Source organism: Mauremys mutica, chromosome 11, assembly GCF_020497125.1.
Source record: "Mauremys mutica isolate MM-2020 ecotype Southern chromosome 11, ASM2049712v1, whole genome shotgun sequence".
In the NCBI taxonomy this organism is placed as follows: Eukaryota; Metazoa; Chordata; order Testudines; family Geoemydidae; genus Mauremys; species Mauremys mutica.
In genome coordinates, this window is record NC_059082.1 from 34,217,627 (window position 1) to 34,236,068 (window position 18,442).

Here is an 18,442-nt window from a genome sequence, read left to right on the forward strand (position 1 = left end):
TGTGGACTATGTGAAATAAATGTGGTGGTCTGAGTCCAGCTGCCAGGACCTGATCCTGGGAAGTACTGAGTACCCTCCACTCCTATTGGCTTCCAGTAGCGTACAGGACTATGCAGAATCAAGCTCCTGGGTCCTCACCCAACAAAGTGCTTAAGCACATGCCTAACTTAAAGCATGGATATAAGACCTATTGACTTAAATGGGACTAGTCACATGTGTAAAGTTAAGCACACGCTTAACTTCTTTGCTAGATCAGGGGCCCTGAGCGACCATATCACGGGAAAAACCACCATCAGAATCAGCAAAATTGGCCTCCACATGGGCAGTCTCAGCAGAGAGGCTGAGGATAGAGTGGGCCAGGAAACTGAAATTCCTTCTTCCTGCTTGAGATGGTCAGTGTTGAAGCGCATTGGTGGGGCAGCATGGGCAAACTTGCACTACTGCTGTGCAGATCAACAGAGGGATTTGGTCTCCAGGCACCTCTCAGACATGAGTCATTTCAAACAGGGGGAAAAAGCAGCAAGGGGCAGCTCAGAACTTGCATACCTATTGCTCTGCACAGCCATGAGATACAATCAGGTTCATTTCCCAGGCCCACTTCCTTCCTGGGTAGCAGTGTCTGAGAGATCTGCAGAAGTAGGGCTCAACGCTGGTGGGTTTCAGGATCAGGAGCACCTCACATTGCTCTGTAGTGACTGCCTCTGACTATTTTAAGAGCAGTGATGGATTTTGAAGGGGGTGTCTTAAGAACATAAGAACATAAGAATGGCCGTACCGGGTCAGACCAAAGGTCCATCTAGCCCAGTATCTGTCTACCGACAGTGGTCAATGCCAGGTGCCCCAGAGGGAGTGAACCTAACAGGCAATGATCAAGTGATCTCTCTCCTGCCATCCATCTCCATCTTCTGACAAACAGAGGCTAGGGACACCATTCTTTACCCCTCCTGGCTAATAGCCATTTATGGACTTAGCCACCATGAATTTATCCAGTTCCCTTTTAAACATTGTTATAGTCCTAGCCTTCACAACCTCCTCAGGTAAGGGGTTCCACAAGTTGACTGTGTGCTGCGTGAAGAAGAACTTCCTTTTATTTGTTTTAAACCTGCTGCCTATTAATTTCATTTGGTGACCCCTAGTTCTTGTATTATGGGAATAAGTAAATAACTTTTCCTTATCCACTTTCTCAACATCACTCATGATTTTATATACCCCTATCATATCCCCCCTTAGTCTCCTCTTTTCCAAGCTGAAGAGTCCTAGCCTCTTTAATCTTTCCTCGTATGGGACCCTCTCCAAACCCCTAATCATTTTAGTTGCCCTTTTCTGAACCTTTTCTAGTGCTAGAATATCTTTTTTGAGGTGAGGAGACCACATCTGTACACAGTATTTGAGATGTGGGCATACCATGGATTTATATAAGGGCAATAATATATTCTCAGTCTTATTCTCTATCCCCTTTTTAATGATTCCTAACATCCTGTTTGCTTTTTTGACCGCCTCTGCACACTGCGTGGACATCTTCAGAGAACTATCCACGATGACTCCAAGATTTTTTTCCTGACTTATTGTAGCTAAATTAGTCCCCATCATATTGTATGTATAGTTGGGGTTATTTTTTCCAATGTGCATTACTTTACATTTATCCACATTAAATTTCATTTGCCATTTTGTTGCCCAATCACTTCGTTTTGTGAGATCTTTTTGAAGTTCTTCACAATCTGCTTTGGTCTTGCCCAGAGGAAAGTTATGGTAAATAAATCATAGGGCTTTGACAGGGTGGTAAACAAGAAAAGTAAGTGGCTGGGTGGCCTAGGAGGAATAGTCCTTAATTTCTGTGCTAGAGGTATTGGGTTCAAATTCCAGGGATGCTCTGGTAGATAGGAATTACATTTTAGGCTCCCAATTCTTTTGGGTGGAGGACAACACAAAGAACAAACCACAAGTAACAGATGTTAGTTACATCATTTAAGACAGCAAAGAGTCCTGTGGCATCTTATAGGCTAACAGACGTATTGGAGCATGAGCTTTCGTGGGTGAATACCCACTTTGTCGGATGTATGCATGAAGTGGGTATTCGCCCACAAAAGCTCATGCTCCAATATGTCTGTTAGTCTATAAGGTGCCACAGGACTCTCTGCTGCTTTTACAGATCCAGACTAACACAGCTACCGCTCTGATACTTGACATAATTTAAGACATTATTGGAAGGTGCAGCAAAGAATCCTGTGGCACCTTATAGACTAACAGACGTATTGGATATTGGAAGGTGATCAGATCTACAGGAATGAGGGCAGTGTAAGAACCTATACAGAACAGAATTCTCCAACACAGAGCTCCTAAATTTTCATTTTACATTACAACATTTTTGAGGCAGCTGCTGTGTGAAAAGGAACTGAAAAGCCTATCTGAAAAACATTTTTAAAGTGTTCATATCATTCAAATTCCTGCGTACGCAGGTGTTTCATCCCAAAGAGTTTTCATAATAAAATTAAAAGGATGATGCTAATATGAGTGACTCTCATTAGGGAAGAAATTTAGGCCCAAGCAGGGTGACCAGATGTCCTGATTTTATAGAAACAGTCCCAATATTAGGAGCTTTGTCTTATATAGATACCTATTATCTCCCCCCCCACACACACACACACATCCTGTTCAAATTTTTCACACTTGCTATCTGGTCCAAAATCCAAAGTGTGACACTGGAGTTGTTAGAAACTAGTCAGAATGCCCTATGGATTCTATTTTTTTTAAATATCCCCCCAAAAGCTGACCCCTCGACTGAATCTCTTTTATGCACAATGTTGCTTTTCTTACCTGTCCACTTAGTTCAGAGACTGCTACCTCCTGAGTGGAAGTACAAGATCATGGATCCTGTTCCTTAGGGCAGTGATTCTCAACCAAGAGTTCACTTACCCCAGGGGTACGCAGAGGCCTTCCAGGGGATACATCAACTCATCTAGATATTTGCCTAGTTTTACAACAGGCTACATAAAAAGCACTAGTAAAGTCAGCACAAACTAAAATTTCATACAGACAATGACTTGTTTATACTGCGCTATATACTATATTAGTGTTTCTCAACCTGGGGGGGCTGCGATTTATTTTATAATTTATACGGTAAAACGAGACAGTAAGCAATTTTTCAATACTAGTGTGCTGTGACACTTTTGTATTTTTATGTCTGATTTTGGAAGCAAGTCGTTTTTAAGTGAGGTGGAACTTGGGGGTATGCGAGACAAATCAGCCTCCTGAAAGGGGTACAGTATCTGGAAAGGTTGAGAATCACTGCCGTAGTGCACATTCCTACAGAACAGATTGCTAAATTTTAATACGGGAGCATGCTGAGCAGCTTACAATATGGTTTGATCTTTCCTGTGTAAATAGGACCCCCCAGTTATACTCATGTCATGGACCATGCTATAGCCACTATGCAGTTCATTATTTTTAAGTATGTTTTCACATCCCTTACAAATACCGTACTTATAATGTTACAGTAAAAATGTAACTACCCCAAACTTATCTATCAGAAATTCTAGTGCACCCCTGAGACAAAGGTATTTCAGGCACAGCTATCATCACCACACCTCTCAATTCAACTCTCATTTGCCTATGTGGATTAGACCCAATGCTTGCAAGCAATACATTAGGAACTCCCAGTTTCTGTATCTCTGTACAACTCTGATGAGCTTTTTAAAGACTGTCCTTCACGCTACAATACTTTTGCACACTGGAGAACTAGGAGCAAAAGCACATCAAAACCTATTTTGATCCTTTAAAATTATGTTCCATCTAAATGCTGCAATAAGACATGGCTATTTAGATAAAATTAGTAGACTTGTAATGTCTTTAGATAATAGCTTTAAACTACTGAAAGGGACTCTGCCAAATTGAAACTCATGTTCTTTTAAAAGATTTCCCTGTGTTCCCAACACTATCTTAAATCATAGCACGGAAAGAGTTGTACAAATCTAACTGCCTTGTCACAGTTCATGCTGTTAGTTTGCTTTTGCCACTGCATAGACTAGCCAATTTATTCTCACTCTTTTTTGGGGGGAGGGGAATTGTCAGGTTTTTACACTTAGGAAACAAACACTGCAGATTATTGGGATTCCTTTTCAAGGATAGTGTTTCCATTTAAACTAAGAAAGAAAATAATGGAAACATTCCCCCCACCGCCATGTACTGCTTTCTGAAAGCCTCTTTTAACAAAGTTTATATGTTGAGCCTACAATTACTTCGCAGTGACCCCTAGTCTCAAGAGGAAAGATTCCTGTCTTAATGTGGCATCAACCCTTAACCTGAATAGTGAACTATGACTAACACTTACACTCATAAAACCTTATCAGTAAATGAAGGGATGTAAATAAGATTACAAATCTCTTTTTAAAAAGTCCAACTCAGCTGATCCTTGCAAAGGGAGGAAGAGAACCAGTATCTAGTGCCCTCCTCTGCTATTCCAGCCTTTCCATAACTATTTAACACATTCCAATAGCGCTCACTAGATGCTACATTTAACATCTTTGTTGTGCGTGCTTTTGTGCAATACCATTTTCTTAGTATTTTGAGATCCAGATTAATTTTGTGATCGCTCATTTTCCTTTGCTTACTGTTTCAATAACACATGATAAGCACTCCAGCTGTCTAACTGAGCATGATCTGCCCTGTTATATGCTCATGCCAAATGTCCATTATCCATTCATGATTTAGTAAATGCTCTACAGAATTGCCTTTCTGCGATTCCCAAGTTTGAGATGCTGAATGTAGCTCATTTGTTCCCTTTCGACCCTTTCCCAAATAATGATAGGTTCTACTACACTGCAAAAGAGTGACACAAGAGAAAAAATGGAAACCCCAACACTGAAGACATTTAAAACTACAATGGATAAAGCACCAGAGAAACAGACAGCAGGGAACAATTCTGTGCTTCTGACAAGGGTGGACTAGATGAGCAAAAAGGGCTTCTATCTCTGATTCCCCTTTCTATCGCCATTCACCTTCAGAGATCTTCTCAAGCTCCCTAATTGATTACTGTTGCTACATGTTGAACATTCTGAAAGGTGCAGTAATCTGGCTGAATCTGTTATTTTGTTCATTGTTTACTATTTTGTTTTCTCCTCCCCAAATCTAATCCCATTACTGGCATAAAAACCTCTCTCCTCTAGCTGAAAATAAACAGCTCACTAGCAGCTTCCCCCCAAACTACTGCATCCCTCAGGCAATTCTTTCATCTCCTCAAAAAAGTTCTAAGATCAGCTCTGCTTAGGGCCTGAGGAAACAAGTTTACTACCTTGTGTTGGGTATCTTAAAAAAAACGCTGGTAAGGCATGCAGTGCAGAACGGTACATATGTCCATTCAGAGAAAATATTTTATTCATAGACGTTAAGGTGGGATTTTCAGAAGTGCTCAGTGCTGACCTAACTCAGCCCCTCCTGACTTGAATAGGAGCAGAGTAAAGGCAACTTGAGGACTTTTGAAAATCCAACCCTTATATGGTGTTCATATCACTTTGCAGGAGAAAGTTCTAGGTGTGTGCAGCAGTATGCAACTAATAGCAAGGCATTTCTGGGAAGAGGCTTATCTGCTACAGTACTAGACTCTGCTGAGACTTGTCAAAAGAATGTAATTCCCTTAGGCTGACTGCTTCCTTTATCACAATCCAAGATGTATGCCTAAAAACAACTGCAAATACCCCTAAAAGAATACCATTGCCCTGAAAGAGACACTGGACTGTGACATTGAGGGACAAGTTGAAAATACTGCTCTAAGAATGAAGAACCTGCCCGAGACACCTCTGGGGAAACAGCTAGGTCCCGTTCAACTGGCCATTTACTCATCTCCCCTGAGGTTATCAAGGGGAAGTTTTGCCCAATTTGAACACATCACAGTGGTAGCCACATACAAAAAGAAAACCCACACTCGCTGTTTAGAGCTTCCTTGTTTCTATAGCTCTATAATTTGCTCAACTATTTCTGAAGTGACTAAAGAAACCAGCTTCTCTGTTGATCTTTGAAGCACATCTTTCTTCCAGAAGGTCAAACCAGTAAGCCTTCCCACAGGCATCATATACCATAGTAGCATCCAAATGTCTCAGTCAGGATTGGAGCCCCATTTTATAATCTGCCCCAAAGAGTGTACAACCTCCAGCCTACAAATCTTACAATCTTTGATATGTTGGCATTTCCCATTCTATCACTACAGCCTATTCTATAAAACCCTCCACTCCCCTACTGAGAGCCTCACCGGCTCTCACCCAGCTGTAAACGTAGTAAAAGCCCAAAATAAATCACACCCTTGAGGAACCAAATTGCCTGTCATTAGCAAGTATGGAGGTGAGCGGGGTGAGCTAGCATAAAATGACTTAATGGTGTTAAAATTCCTTTGGAATTAAATATTCCATTCTCGAGTAGTAGTTACTGTTTATAAACAGAACTATTTCCAGACATTCTGTGGTAATTCTAGAAAATTATGAAGATTTCTCCCATACTCGGAGAACTAGATTATGCCATTTTTGTTATGATACATTTAGAGGTTTGGAGCACAATCAATCCAAAGAAGGGGTGAGAACCTTAATATTTTTTAAATCAGGTGGTCAATTTTTCCTTAGGTCAATTAGTGAAACCAAGTCAGCTGAATCAGAGTTGGGCACTCAGATTTGGTTGATTTAAACACCAAGGCATACACAGTATCCTGGAAAAGCAGAAATAATCTATTGTATTTTCTGCCAATCTATTTTTATTTCAATATTTCTTAGGCACTTCTACACAAAAGACATTAATGATGCATATGATCATTTTATTCATTTTGGGTCTAATCCAAAGCACATTTAAAAGTTGATGGGAGTCTATTGACTCCCAGTAGGCTTTGGATCAGGGCTACTTTTAAACTAAGATTCAATTACTGATGTTTGAAAGGATTTTATTGTGAGAAAAAGGTTATCCAGATACCTCTGCAGCATCTAATGTGCAGCAATGACCTCAGCAGAAGATGTAGCTTTCTTCATTCTTCTCCGCTGGTTTGGTTGGACACTGTGCGTGAATAAATGCATTCTCTTTCAGATTTTTTTTTCTGTGTAACAAGTAGCACCGTATGTCCTGATATTTAGGTAAAAGGCGTTAACTAAAATAAATACCAGGAACACTTTAAAAATAGATTTTAATCTGCAGAATAATCTCTATTCAGCAGCATAAATATTGGTAACAGAGCTTTAATACTAATTCAGAGTATTATAGTACTTTTCAACTCAGGAATTCAAAACACTTTACAAACAAATAAGCCTCTATATCCCAGTGAGTCAGGACAGTGTTATTATTCTCATTTTATAGATGAGAAAACCAAGAGAAAGAATTTAAGTGATTGGCATATGACCAGCAAGTCAGTGGCTAAGACCGAACTGAACACAGACATCCTGACTCCCAGTCGCCTGCTCTAACCACTAAAAGGGATCCCCTGCCTTTTTTATTTTACATCAGGAGTTTTATGATATCATAAATCAGGCCTTGTCCACATAGGAAAGCTTTTTCTGTATAACATAAGGTGTGAATTTGAACAGATATCGTTATCTGAGTATTATCCTGGTGGGCAGACACTATTATTCCAGTATGCGACTCATTTTCCAGTTTATCTAATGTTGCTTGGAAAGGCGTTTAAACTAAACCAAATAATGCACTTATACCAGAATAAATGACACGAGGGGGTTATATCACAGGACTATGCCTGTGTAACTGGGGAAACTTTCTTATGTAGACAAGGTTTCTTTCTGTAGTCACTTAATTATTCTAGGGATGTGACAAGTAATGACTGGCCTGCACATGATAAATCCATAATAAATGCCACCCATTCAATCCTAGTGGGATTATAGAAATTAGATCTGGAAAATGTCTAAACTCTAATAGATCATTTGGCCTAACCCCAGCAGGTGCAGGATTCTTCCCCTGGATATGTTCTCCAGTTATTTGCCAGTCTGGAGTGACTCAGGTAACAAATTTCACTTTCCCAAATACACATGACATGAAGTCTCTCTCTGAACCTAGTGCTGAACTCAGAGAAGCTACTTCTGTGGCCTCATTTTACATTATATATGGTAAACAACAACAACAATTAGAACTAGATTTTTCCCACATGGAATTTTTCACAGGAAATATATCTCCATCAAAATTTTGGGCCTGAACACATATTGTTTCAAACTGATATATTGAAATAAACATAAAATTTCATTTAAATTTCATACTTCTGTTTTTTTTAAACTCCAAAAATAGGATTGTAACATTTGAGTTTTTGGTGTTCACGTGCTTCTCCCACCTCCATTTACTTTTCCTCTTTTTTCCCACTGGAAAAAGTTGGAAGACAGTAACAAAGTGAGAGAAAATGGGGAAAACCTATTTAATTACAACAGTAAACCATGTGAAAAAGTAGTTTTTCTCCACTCTGCCAGTTTTCTAACTTTTCCAAGTCAAAGATGTTTTCCCATGAATAATCTAGTTTTCAACAGCTCCCTATTCTTCTATAAAAAAAAAATGTTGTCAGGAAATTTTCAGCCACTTCTACTACTTATTATCCAGACATCTCTGAATGGTACATTCCAGACATGCCAGTAACTCAATTTAACCACCAAGTCTTGTTTTAGAATCACCACTGTTGTTGCCACTAGTTCTCAAGAGACCCCCATTTCCATTCTCCCAAGTTACTCTGGGATATTTAGCTCTGTGGTGGCTGACTACAGACTGCAGTTCCAAACCCTTCCACTTCAGCAATGAATGGCTAACGAGTAATCTATGTTCATGAGCTTGATCTTCTACTAAAGCAGAGGTGGGCAAACTACGGCCCGCGGGATCCTCCTGCCCGGCCCTGGAGCTCCTGGCTCAGGAGGCTAGCCCCCGGCCTCTGCCCCACTGTCCCCCTTTTCCCGCAGCCTCAGCTCACTGCGCTGCCGGTGCAATGCTCTGGACGGCGGGCTGCGAGCTCCTGGGGCAGTGCAGTTGCAGAGCCCGGCCTGACCTGGTGCTCTGTGCTATGCGGTGGCAACGGTGTGGCTGGCTCCAGACAGGCCAGCCACCGGTGCTCCAGGCAGCGCGGTAAAGGGGCAGGGAGAGGGGGGTTGGATAGAGGGAAGTGGATTTCAGGGGGGTGGTCAGGGGGCAGGGGTGTGGATAGGGGTCGGGGCGGTCAGAGGGCAGGAAACAGGGGGGTTGAATGGGGCAGTCAGGAATAAGAGGGAGGGGTTGGATGGGGTGGCAGGGGGCAGTCAGGGGCAGGGATTCTGGGGGCAGTCAGGGGACAGGGAGAAGGGGTGGTGGGATGGGGCAGGGTTCCCAGGGGGGCAGTCAGGGAACAGGGGTGGTTGGATTGGGCAGGGGTCCTGGGGGGGCATCAAGAATGAGAGGGGGGGTTGGATGGGTCAGCGGGGGGCAGTCAGGGGCAGAGGTTTGGGGGCAGTCAGGGGTCAGGGAGAAGGGGTGGTGGGATGGGGCAGGGTTCCCGGGGGGGGCAGTGAGGAATGAGAGGAGGGGTTGGATGGGGCGGCGGGGGGCAGTCAGGGGGCGAGGATTCCAGGGGCAGTCAGGGGACAGGGACTGGGGGGCATGGCTGGGGCAGGGGTTCTGGGGGGGCCCGTCAGGGAACAGGGGTGGTTGGATGGGGCAGGAGTCCCGGGAGGGTGCATGGGGGAACTGGGCCACGACCGCCTTCCCTAACCAGCCCTTCATACAACTTTCAAAACCCGATGCGACCCTCAGGCCAAAAAGTTTGCCCGCCCCTGCCTTAAAGCCAGACAGCCAAGAGTGTTCAGTCGAGCCTGCACTGTGCTGCATCCTGATACTCTGTTTCTGACTCACTGTCCCAGATACCAACAATCCTACATTTGCTGCCACTGTTTGTATGGAAATAAAGAATGAAGGGATCCACACCACATTCCTTCAAGTCATAAACAAACAAGGCTGAGGACACAAGTAGAATTTGTGAAGAGGTCTCAAAGATGTGTGCATAAGGTCACCACCACCCAATGGGTTAGAAACAAAGCCAGTGTATTAACCCAGCCTAACCTACAACAGACTTTTTAAACACAGTTCAACCCCCCACAGTGGCTCGCCTATCAACCTATGCTAAAAACAAATCTAGCTGGAACAACATTTACGTATGGGTCCTTAACTCTGAAGTCCAGCGTAGAAGGGACCTAGTAGCAAGAATGTCATGAACCTGTACAGAAGTGCTTTTCCACAATGTCTGATTAAAGGAAAATTAAGTAGCGAAAAACCTCTAATTTGAGAAGAAGCTAAAGAAGACAGACAGAGGAAAACTATAAGGGGCATAAGTGAAGTGGGGCAAAGGCCAGAACAAGGATTTTAGTAGGACCTATATACATAACGCTCATCCTGAGAATGCATGGACTAGCAAAACATCTTTGGGGGGGGGGTAGCCCTTTGGATTGCCACACTGCAGATCCATTTTTTCACCCATTGCCATATCCTAAAGTTACAGAGCATTGGCATAATAGGTGCATGCTAAGTGTGACACCTGTGCAGAGATTATTAGGAGGATGCTTTAGCCCAATCCTGTATAGCTGAAATCTCGTAATTTGGGAAGCTAGCCGGATGACAGGAGACAGGTGTGATGATGATCTTCCACCTTCTAGGAAGGGCTTTATGAAATCCAGCCAGTTAGCGTCCCATGCTTTTCCTTTCTTGGCTTTGTCAGTGACTGGCCATTCCTGGGAGCACCAGATGCACAGCCAGCACCTTGTCCCTTTGCATCTCTGCACAACCCACCGGCCACCTATTTCCTGTCCTCTCGAAAAGTCACAAGCAGGAGAAGGCACCGTATGGATAAACCACCATCACCCCCGCCCCAGGTCCAGCCTCACCCCCAGGCCCGGGGAAGGCACCGCGCGCCCACTCGCCCGGGGCAGACGGGCAGGAGGCGAGCCCGGCGCGGGCTGTCAGGGAGCTGGCGGGGCACTGCCGGGCTGAGCCTGCCGCACCTGCGGAGCCGCCCGCCGAGAAAGCCCCGCAGCAGGTGCCGAGCCAGGCCGGGGAGCAGGGCGCCCTGGGGACGCAGGCTGGACAGCCCCCGCCCGGGGAGCTGATCCGAGGAGACCCGGGGACGAGCCCTCGCTGCTCCGGCGGGGGCCAGGCAGCCCCGCCTCCCAGCCGCCTCCAGCAGGCAGCGGCCGGAGGGCGCGGGGCAGGGACAGGGCCGGCTCCAGAGCCCAGCGGGGCAAGCACCCGCCTGGGGCGGCCCTTTCCCGGGGGGGCGGCAGGCTGGGCCGGCGGACCTGCCGCAATGCCTGCGAGAGGTCCACCGGAGCCCCGGGAGCAGCGGACCTCCCGCAGACATGCCTGCGGTAGCTCAACCGGAGCCGCCGGACCAGCGAACCGCCTGCAGCTGCGGGAGGTCCAGCCGAGCCGCGCGACCAGCGGACCCTCCGCAGTCATGCCCGTGGGAGGTCCGCTGCTCCCGGGGCTCGGGGGCGCCTCCCGGGCATGACTGCTTGGGGCGGCCAAATTTGTAGAGCCGCCCCTGGGCAGGGAGCGGGGCGGGCGCTACTCACCGTGGGGAGCCGCAGTGTCCAGGCGCTGATGCTGCCGGCTGCTCTCCCCGCGCGCCGCGCCAGCAGACTGCCGCAGGCGGCAGCGGGGAGGAGCCGCTCGGGCCAGTGTCAGGTCGCGGGAGCAGGCTGCGGGCGAGCCCGGCGCGATGGGGAGCTGAGGGCGCCCCCTGCCGGGCTGCAGCTGCGGCGAGCGGCCCTTGTCCACCAGCCCCCTCCCGGGAGCGCTCAAGCCCCTCGCTGAGCTGCCCCAGAAAGCCCGGCTGGGGGAAGGGCAGGGCCAAGAGGTTTGGGGCCCTGTGCACTATGGAAATGAGGCCCCCACCTTTCTGCCGGGGCCTGGGGGCTTCTCTTTGGTGCCCGGTTGCAGTAGCAGTGCTGGGGCCAAGTGCCAGGTTAGCCAGGGCTGAGGCCACCCCTCCATCCGGCCGGGGGCAGCCAGGCCACCTCGGCTTCAGTGGTGTTGGAATGTGGCGGATGGGGTCACAGCTCCGCTCCGGGCTTTGTCTTGGGTTTTTGGTTTTTTTTTTCTGGTGGTCAGGGTCAGGGGCCACCTGAACTGGGGGCCCTGTGCAAGTGACCCAAGTGCACACTGATCAATCCAGGCCTGGGGTAGGGGGGTGCGTTAAAAGGTGGCACCAAGCTCTGGTCATTCAAGGGGTTTTTAAACAACTAGATCAGTGTTAAAAGAACCTATTTTGTGAGTTCCTGATTAGAGGCAGAAATTAAACTATTCCCCCTCTACCCACATTGGTGAATGTCTGTGTTGTAGATTAGAGACACAAGGTAATATCTTTTATTGAACCAACTTCTGTTGGTGAGAAAGACAAGCTTTGGAGGAGCCCCTCAGAGCTCACTCTCCCAGGCAAGGATTTCCTCTCAATTTGTGCCTTGTGCAGCAGAGAGCACTTTGTTGGTGCTCAACAAATACCAAATGAGAATAAGGCTAATACAACTTCTGCACATGCCCACTTACAACATTAAGCAGAACTGCTATGAAAATTCACCAACCCAGGCAAACGTGCCCAGGCGCCCCAGATTATCATCTGCTGTCACAGGAACATCTTTCAGCATATCTGCAATGTGTCATTTCACCCATCAGAACATATGGGTTGCTTTAGAACTACAAAATATTTGTTCAGGATATATTGGTATACAGATAGCATTTGCTCTGTTTGCTAGGAACAAACAACCCACCGGAAGGAATGCTCAGTGTAGGAACCATGCTTGTAGGGAAGAACAGAGACAAATGACCATTGACCCCATCAGAACAGTACTTTTGCTAAAAATGCAGTGTTTTGTGATAAACTCACTCAGAACGCTAATATAGTCTCCCTTGAGGAATATGCCCATATCACTTGTGAATCTCAAGCTGCAATAGTGACATCACACACCCTTTTTAAAAAGAGTCCTTTTGTGTGACTATTTTACAAGTGTCCAGTTCCAGTATTGCTGATTCCATGTGTTCAAAAATCACGAGCTAGGAAGTGCCACAAGATCATGATTGGTTTAAAAATCACAAGATTTAAAAAATAATACATTTTAGGTTCTTTTTATTTGCTTTTTGATTTTTGAGCATTTAGGGTTAATGTTTTCAAGCTTTTTTCTCTGCAACCACAAGAGCCAGAAGCATTGTAGGTTAACATCCAATCCCAGAAAACATTAATAATACATATGCATCATTTGTAATTAACAAGCTGGGAACTGAACATCAATGCCAATTTTCCTTCATTTCCAATTGGATACATATCAGTTTTAGAGAGAAACTTGCATGGGGCATGCTGGCTTCTGTCTCTCCAAGCATTGGGCTTATTCCCCTTCAAGAATTTCTAGGATCAAATGTAATGCATTTGAAAATCATTTCACTCTGTCACGTTATTGAACTGGAGCCAGCCTCGAGGCAGTGCTCTGCATTGCAGTTCCAAAGACTTGGCTTCATTCCCAGTCCCAGCCTCTCTCCTTCCTCCAAGTCAGCAGAATTCAACTGTGACTCCTTCTAGCTGATTAAGGAGTGGTGTTCATGGCCTTTGAGTGAGTTCCACCCAGTCAGGGGCGGCTCTAGCAATTTCACCGCCCCAAGCAGGGTGGCACGCCTCGGGGGCGCTCTGGCGGTTGCCGGTCCCGCGGCTCCAGTGGACCTCCTGCAGACGTGCCTGCGGAGGGTCCGCTGGTCCCACGGCTCCGGTGGAGCATCCGCAGGCATGCCTGCGGGAGGTCCACCGGAGCCGCCTGCCGCCCTCCTGGCGACAGGCAGAGCGCCCCCCGCGGCATGCCGCCCTAAGCGCGCGCTTGGCGTGCTGGGGTCTGGAGCCGGCCCTGCACCCAGTTCTCCCAATCCAAAAGGAAAGTGGCTGCATCATATGAGGTTGGAATGGGGAAGATGGAGGGGGAGGAAATGGGAGGGATTCTAAAGCCTCCAAAATGCCTCTGGAGGAATCCAGATTTCTTTAACAAGGAAAGTCTACAGGCTCTCTCTCAAACCTCGGTGCTGAGGTTGTCATCTGATAGCATGAAACACCCCTAGGACAAAAGCCATGTTAGTTACCAGATGAATAAAGATACTCATGGAAAACTTTTGCCTTTGTTTGGACATGTCTGGAAGGGAAGGTGACAAAATAACATACCTTGTTCTGACACCTAAAACTGCAATGGCTTTTCAAACCTGGGTGAGCTTTCCCTACCCACTCTATTACACTGAGGAGGGTAACTCCAAGGCACCTATAGCTTACATTGCAAGCAGGGGTGGACTGGCTCTAAACAGATCTTTTCCACCTCTAACATCTACACTTTAATCCAAAGCAATAATTATAAAAGATTAGGGGTTAGAATAAGGAGCTCCCCTCCTCTCTGGGGCTTGTATACACCCCCCTTCCCTGGCTGCTGCAGTAAGAGCTTCTGTTCCTAATTCAGTCCATTCTGACCACTGCAAAAGGTGCATTTCTGTGAAGCCCATGGTGTTAATCTTAATTTAAAAGAACACTGTGCAACCATAGCCTTAGATCTCAATTCACTTTATCTTTGATAGCCTGCTGGAAATGAATCGTATGCAGCCCCTATGGTCTAGTGGGTTTGTAAAAAACAATCTAGATCTTACATCAATAGAAAAAATTGCCCTTCTATCATTTATATAAACCCATCAGAGGCTCTCAAAGCCCTTAGATCAGAAGTTTTCATTCTGTGGGGCACCACCCCCAGGGGGGCATGGAGTAATGTTCAGGGGAGCCCAGCTGGGGCCCAGACCAGCCCCCCACATGGGGCAGGGGAAGGGACTGCTGCCCAGCTCTGCTCCTGGCTCCAGCCCCACACCTGGATTGCCCGGGGATCTGCACACAGGGTCCTGGCTGCCCAGCCACCGTTGCAGGCCAAGGGTCCACTCCCAGCCCCAATTGTGGCCCCAGCATCAGCCTCCCTACCACTGTCTGCGTCCCACCCCCCCTCCCAGAGCCATGGTCTCACTCCTGTCTGGGGGAGGGGGACGCAGACAGGGGTAAGATGGGGCATGAAGTAAAAAGTTTGGGGACCACTGCCTTAGATAGATATTAGCAAACTGCTTTAAGATCCAGAGATGCCTCTGTATGACACATCATTCTAACAAATCTCTAATGTTTCATGGCAGTTATGGATCCTGTGAAAAAGACTTAATTGTAGAGATTGTGCTCCAATTGCAAAGATTGTGTTCCAATTGCTGAGAGAAGTCATGTGCATGCAAGACAATAAAACAGGAAAGAGAACTGTGCAACAGGGCCGCCCAGAGGATTCCAGGGGCCCAGGGTCTTCGGCGGCGAGGGGCCCTTCCGTTCCGGGACCCGCCGCCGAAGTGTCCCGAAGACCCGCGGCGGCCCCCCCCCCCCGCCGCCGAATTACCGCCGAAGCGGGACCCGCCACCGAAGCGCAGCCCGGTCTTCGGCGGTAATTTGGCGGAGGGGGGACCCCCGCCGTGGGTCTTCGGGACACTTCGGCGGCGGGTCCCGGAAGGGAAGGGCCCCCCACCACCGAATTACTGCCGAAGACCGAGCTGAACTCGGCGGTGGGTCCCGCTCCATCTTCGGCGGTAATTCGCCAGCGGGGGGTCGTTCCGCCCCGGAGCGGAAGGACCCGCCGCCCGCGAAGACCGGGAGCAGAAGAAGCTTCTGCGCCCGGCCCCGCAAGAGTTTTCCGGGCCCCCCGGAGCGAGTGAAGGACCCCGCTCCAGGGGCCCCGAAAAACTCTGGTGGGGGCCCCTGTGGGGCCCGGGGCCTGGGGCAAATTGCCCCTCTTGCCCCCCCTCTGGGCGGCCCTGCTGTGCAATTTGAATGGATCTCAAAAAAGGAGGCACTGTTCTGGTACTGAGCAGCACCATAAATCATTGAGCTTTGGAGGTCAGGATTGCTTTCTTCACTGGCCATACTCTGTCACACACATCCCTTATCTCATCTCATTTAGGAAGCGACAGAAAAGGAAGCACATATCCTACATTCCTAAAGGAGAGTTCAAACTTGATACGGACTGACCAAGAAAGCATCATCTGTACTTATACAAAGTGTGTCACTTACAGAATATTGACAGTACCTTTATTGCTTCAAGTGTAATTTCCCTGTCTCATATTTAAAGCTGTTATAAAAGATTATGTTGCAGATGTTACACATTACACACACGCACAAGAGCTGTGTTAAAACATTATTAAGGTTGCAAAGTCAAGCATTCAAAAGTTACAAAATGCCAAACAAAGGTTGCCTGTGCAATCTTATTTTAGTCCCCTTGTACATATGCATGATGATACAGCCTTTAATTACATGACCGCATACTATCTCTTCCACAGGTTCCTCCAGGGAAAGTCCTGCTCAGCCCATCTTTGTCTGGAGCATACTTATGTGGATAGAATCTTAGGGAATTAAGATGCAAAGCTCTAGCACATCTCTATTGAGGCTTATAACTAGGCCAAATGTTGGCAGATTTTCGCTAAGACAGCAAAAGGCACATCTCGGACACAGAGGCCCTCTTTCTCCACAGCCAAATTTCAAGTCCCTGCTGCACCAAAGCAGGGGTGGGGTGTGCTAGAGTTTTTAAAAAAATAGGTCACCAGACATTTTTAATATGGGCAAAACAATGAATTTTCCCCTAGTCTCAGAAATGGCTGAACCTGAACCATTTTGGCTGAAATGATTAAAAAACACATCAGCCTGAGGCAGACACCCAGCATGGAAAATTTCAGCCCAAACAGTTTAGAGACTGACAAAGTTATAAGCAACTAAAACCAGTGTCTTAAAATAAGAATGGGCAACATTTAAAGCAGGAGATACTAGCAGCCACGCTGCTATCAATGGGTATAATTTTTCAGAAGAATAGCTCCTTCCCATGATGATGAAATGCCAATTTGGTAGCTTGCCTTCCGATTTTCTTTAACCTTTAGTCTCTCTGCTTCCCTGGGAAAAGTATTCAAGGTCCACTATGCCCTTTGTTTGTACTATCTGAGTGAAATAAAGACTTCCGGTACTGGAGACTTCACTATAACTAATATGATCACACAATTGTTTTAGTCTTTTATTTTTTGATTGAAAGCCTAGTTTGATAGCCCACCCAACCTTAAGGGGTGGGATTTTCTAAAGCACTGAAGTCAAGTGGGAGCAGAGTTAGAACAATGCAAAATGCTTTAGATTAGAAAATCCCACCCTAGGGATGAAATTGTGGTTAATGAGATTAGTATAACGAGGTCCCCAGTGGACTTCACAGTGTCTTCTGCTCTTCTCCAGTTAAAAGTGACTCTTCCCTTTCACCCAAGACACTGGGGCAGATCTCAGGCTAACTATGGCTGGTTTGTGCCACTCCAGAGGTCTGGGTTACCTACAATTTTTAGACAAAAGTGCATAACAACAGTGGGCATATGGATAAGATCATATAAAAATAATTCCTATTAAGGGTACAATTATTTGTCACATATGCTCAAATACTAATGAAAATTATATTTGCTTTGCCCATTTATTAGCTATGTTCATGATAAGAGCTTCAAGGCAAAGTATTTGCATAAGTAAACATGAGCATCAAACTGCAGTTTTGTTTTTTAACTGAACTGGCCGACTTGGCTCCTCAAAGCACTGCAGTTCTTAAACAATGATGACAACTCTGGCTGCCTATTAAATCTAAAAAGACTCAACTTTTCAACATGAAAATTCGGTCACACACTAACCCAGGATGTCTTCAGAACACACGTCGTATCCTCCAGACTTTCCTAATATAACATCCCCAGAATTCGGATGCTGCATTCATTAGCTCTCATGACACTAATGCTCATCTGTGTCCACTCTTCTTGTAAGTTCTTTTGGCAGAGGGTTTTTCCAACTCTTTTAAACCAAGCTGTAAAGCCAGTCAAAATTTCATCTGTACAATGCCTATCACAATGCGATCCTAGCCCAACACGGGGGCTCGTAGGTGCTGCTGTGCTGCTGCAATACAAATATTCATTTTTTCTCAATTTTTAAAAATGGCTTTTTAACTAAACAAACAAACAGAAATTCAGAAAAAGGTTTGTCCTGAGTCAGGACATCGCCTCTGTACACTTTACTGATGCATCTGAATGCCAGAGCTGATTACTCCTTATCTCTTCAGATTACCATCTTCGGCACACAAGATAGAAAGTCCTTAGGCCACCTGCAGCCATGTTCTGTCTCAGATGCTCTTCTTTATCCTTTAACCAGTGGTCCCCAACCTTTTTGTGGCCAGTAGCACATTCATGTTTTCAGAAGAGTGTGGCGGGTGCCAACAATTTTTCAAGGCTTATTTTGTATTTGTACATTAAATAATATGAAAATCATATTTAATATTACACAATATAAGATAAAAAAGGTAATTTTACAGTAAAAGGTATTACTTAAATTATTCGGCAATTACTCTTTCACGTTACCATGTGAATTTGCTCTTTTTTATCT

General features: G+C 46.1%; 1 protein-coding gene across 2 annotated transcripts in view; it reads right to left on the minus strand.

The window, feature by feature from the left end:
* Positions 1 to 11,650, minus strand: part of DAPK2 (death associated protein kinase 2) — a 96,771-nt gene extending 85,121 nt beyond the window's left edge. For both annotated transcript variants that reach the window (XM_044980891.1, XM_044980890.1), the window contains exon 1: positions 11,544 to 11,650. The gene's annotated coding sequence lies outside the window, so the exon portion shown is untranslated. The remainder of the gene's footprint in view (positions 1 to 11,543) is intronic.
* Positions 11,651 to 18,442: the final 6,792 nt, after the last annotated feature.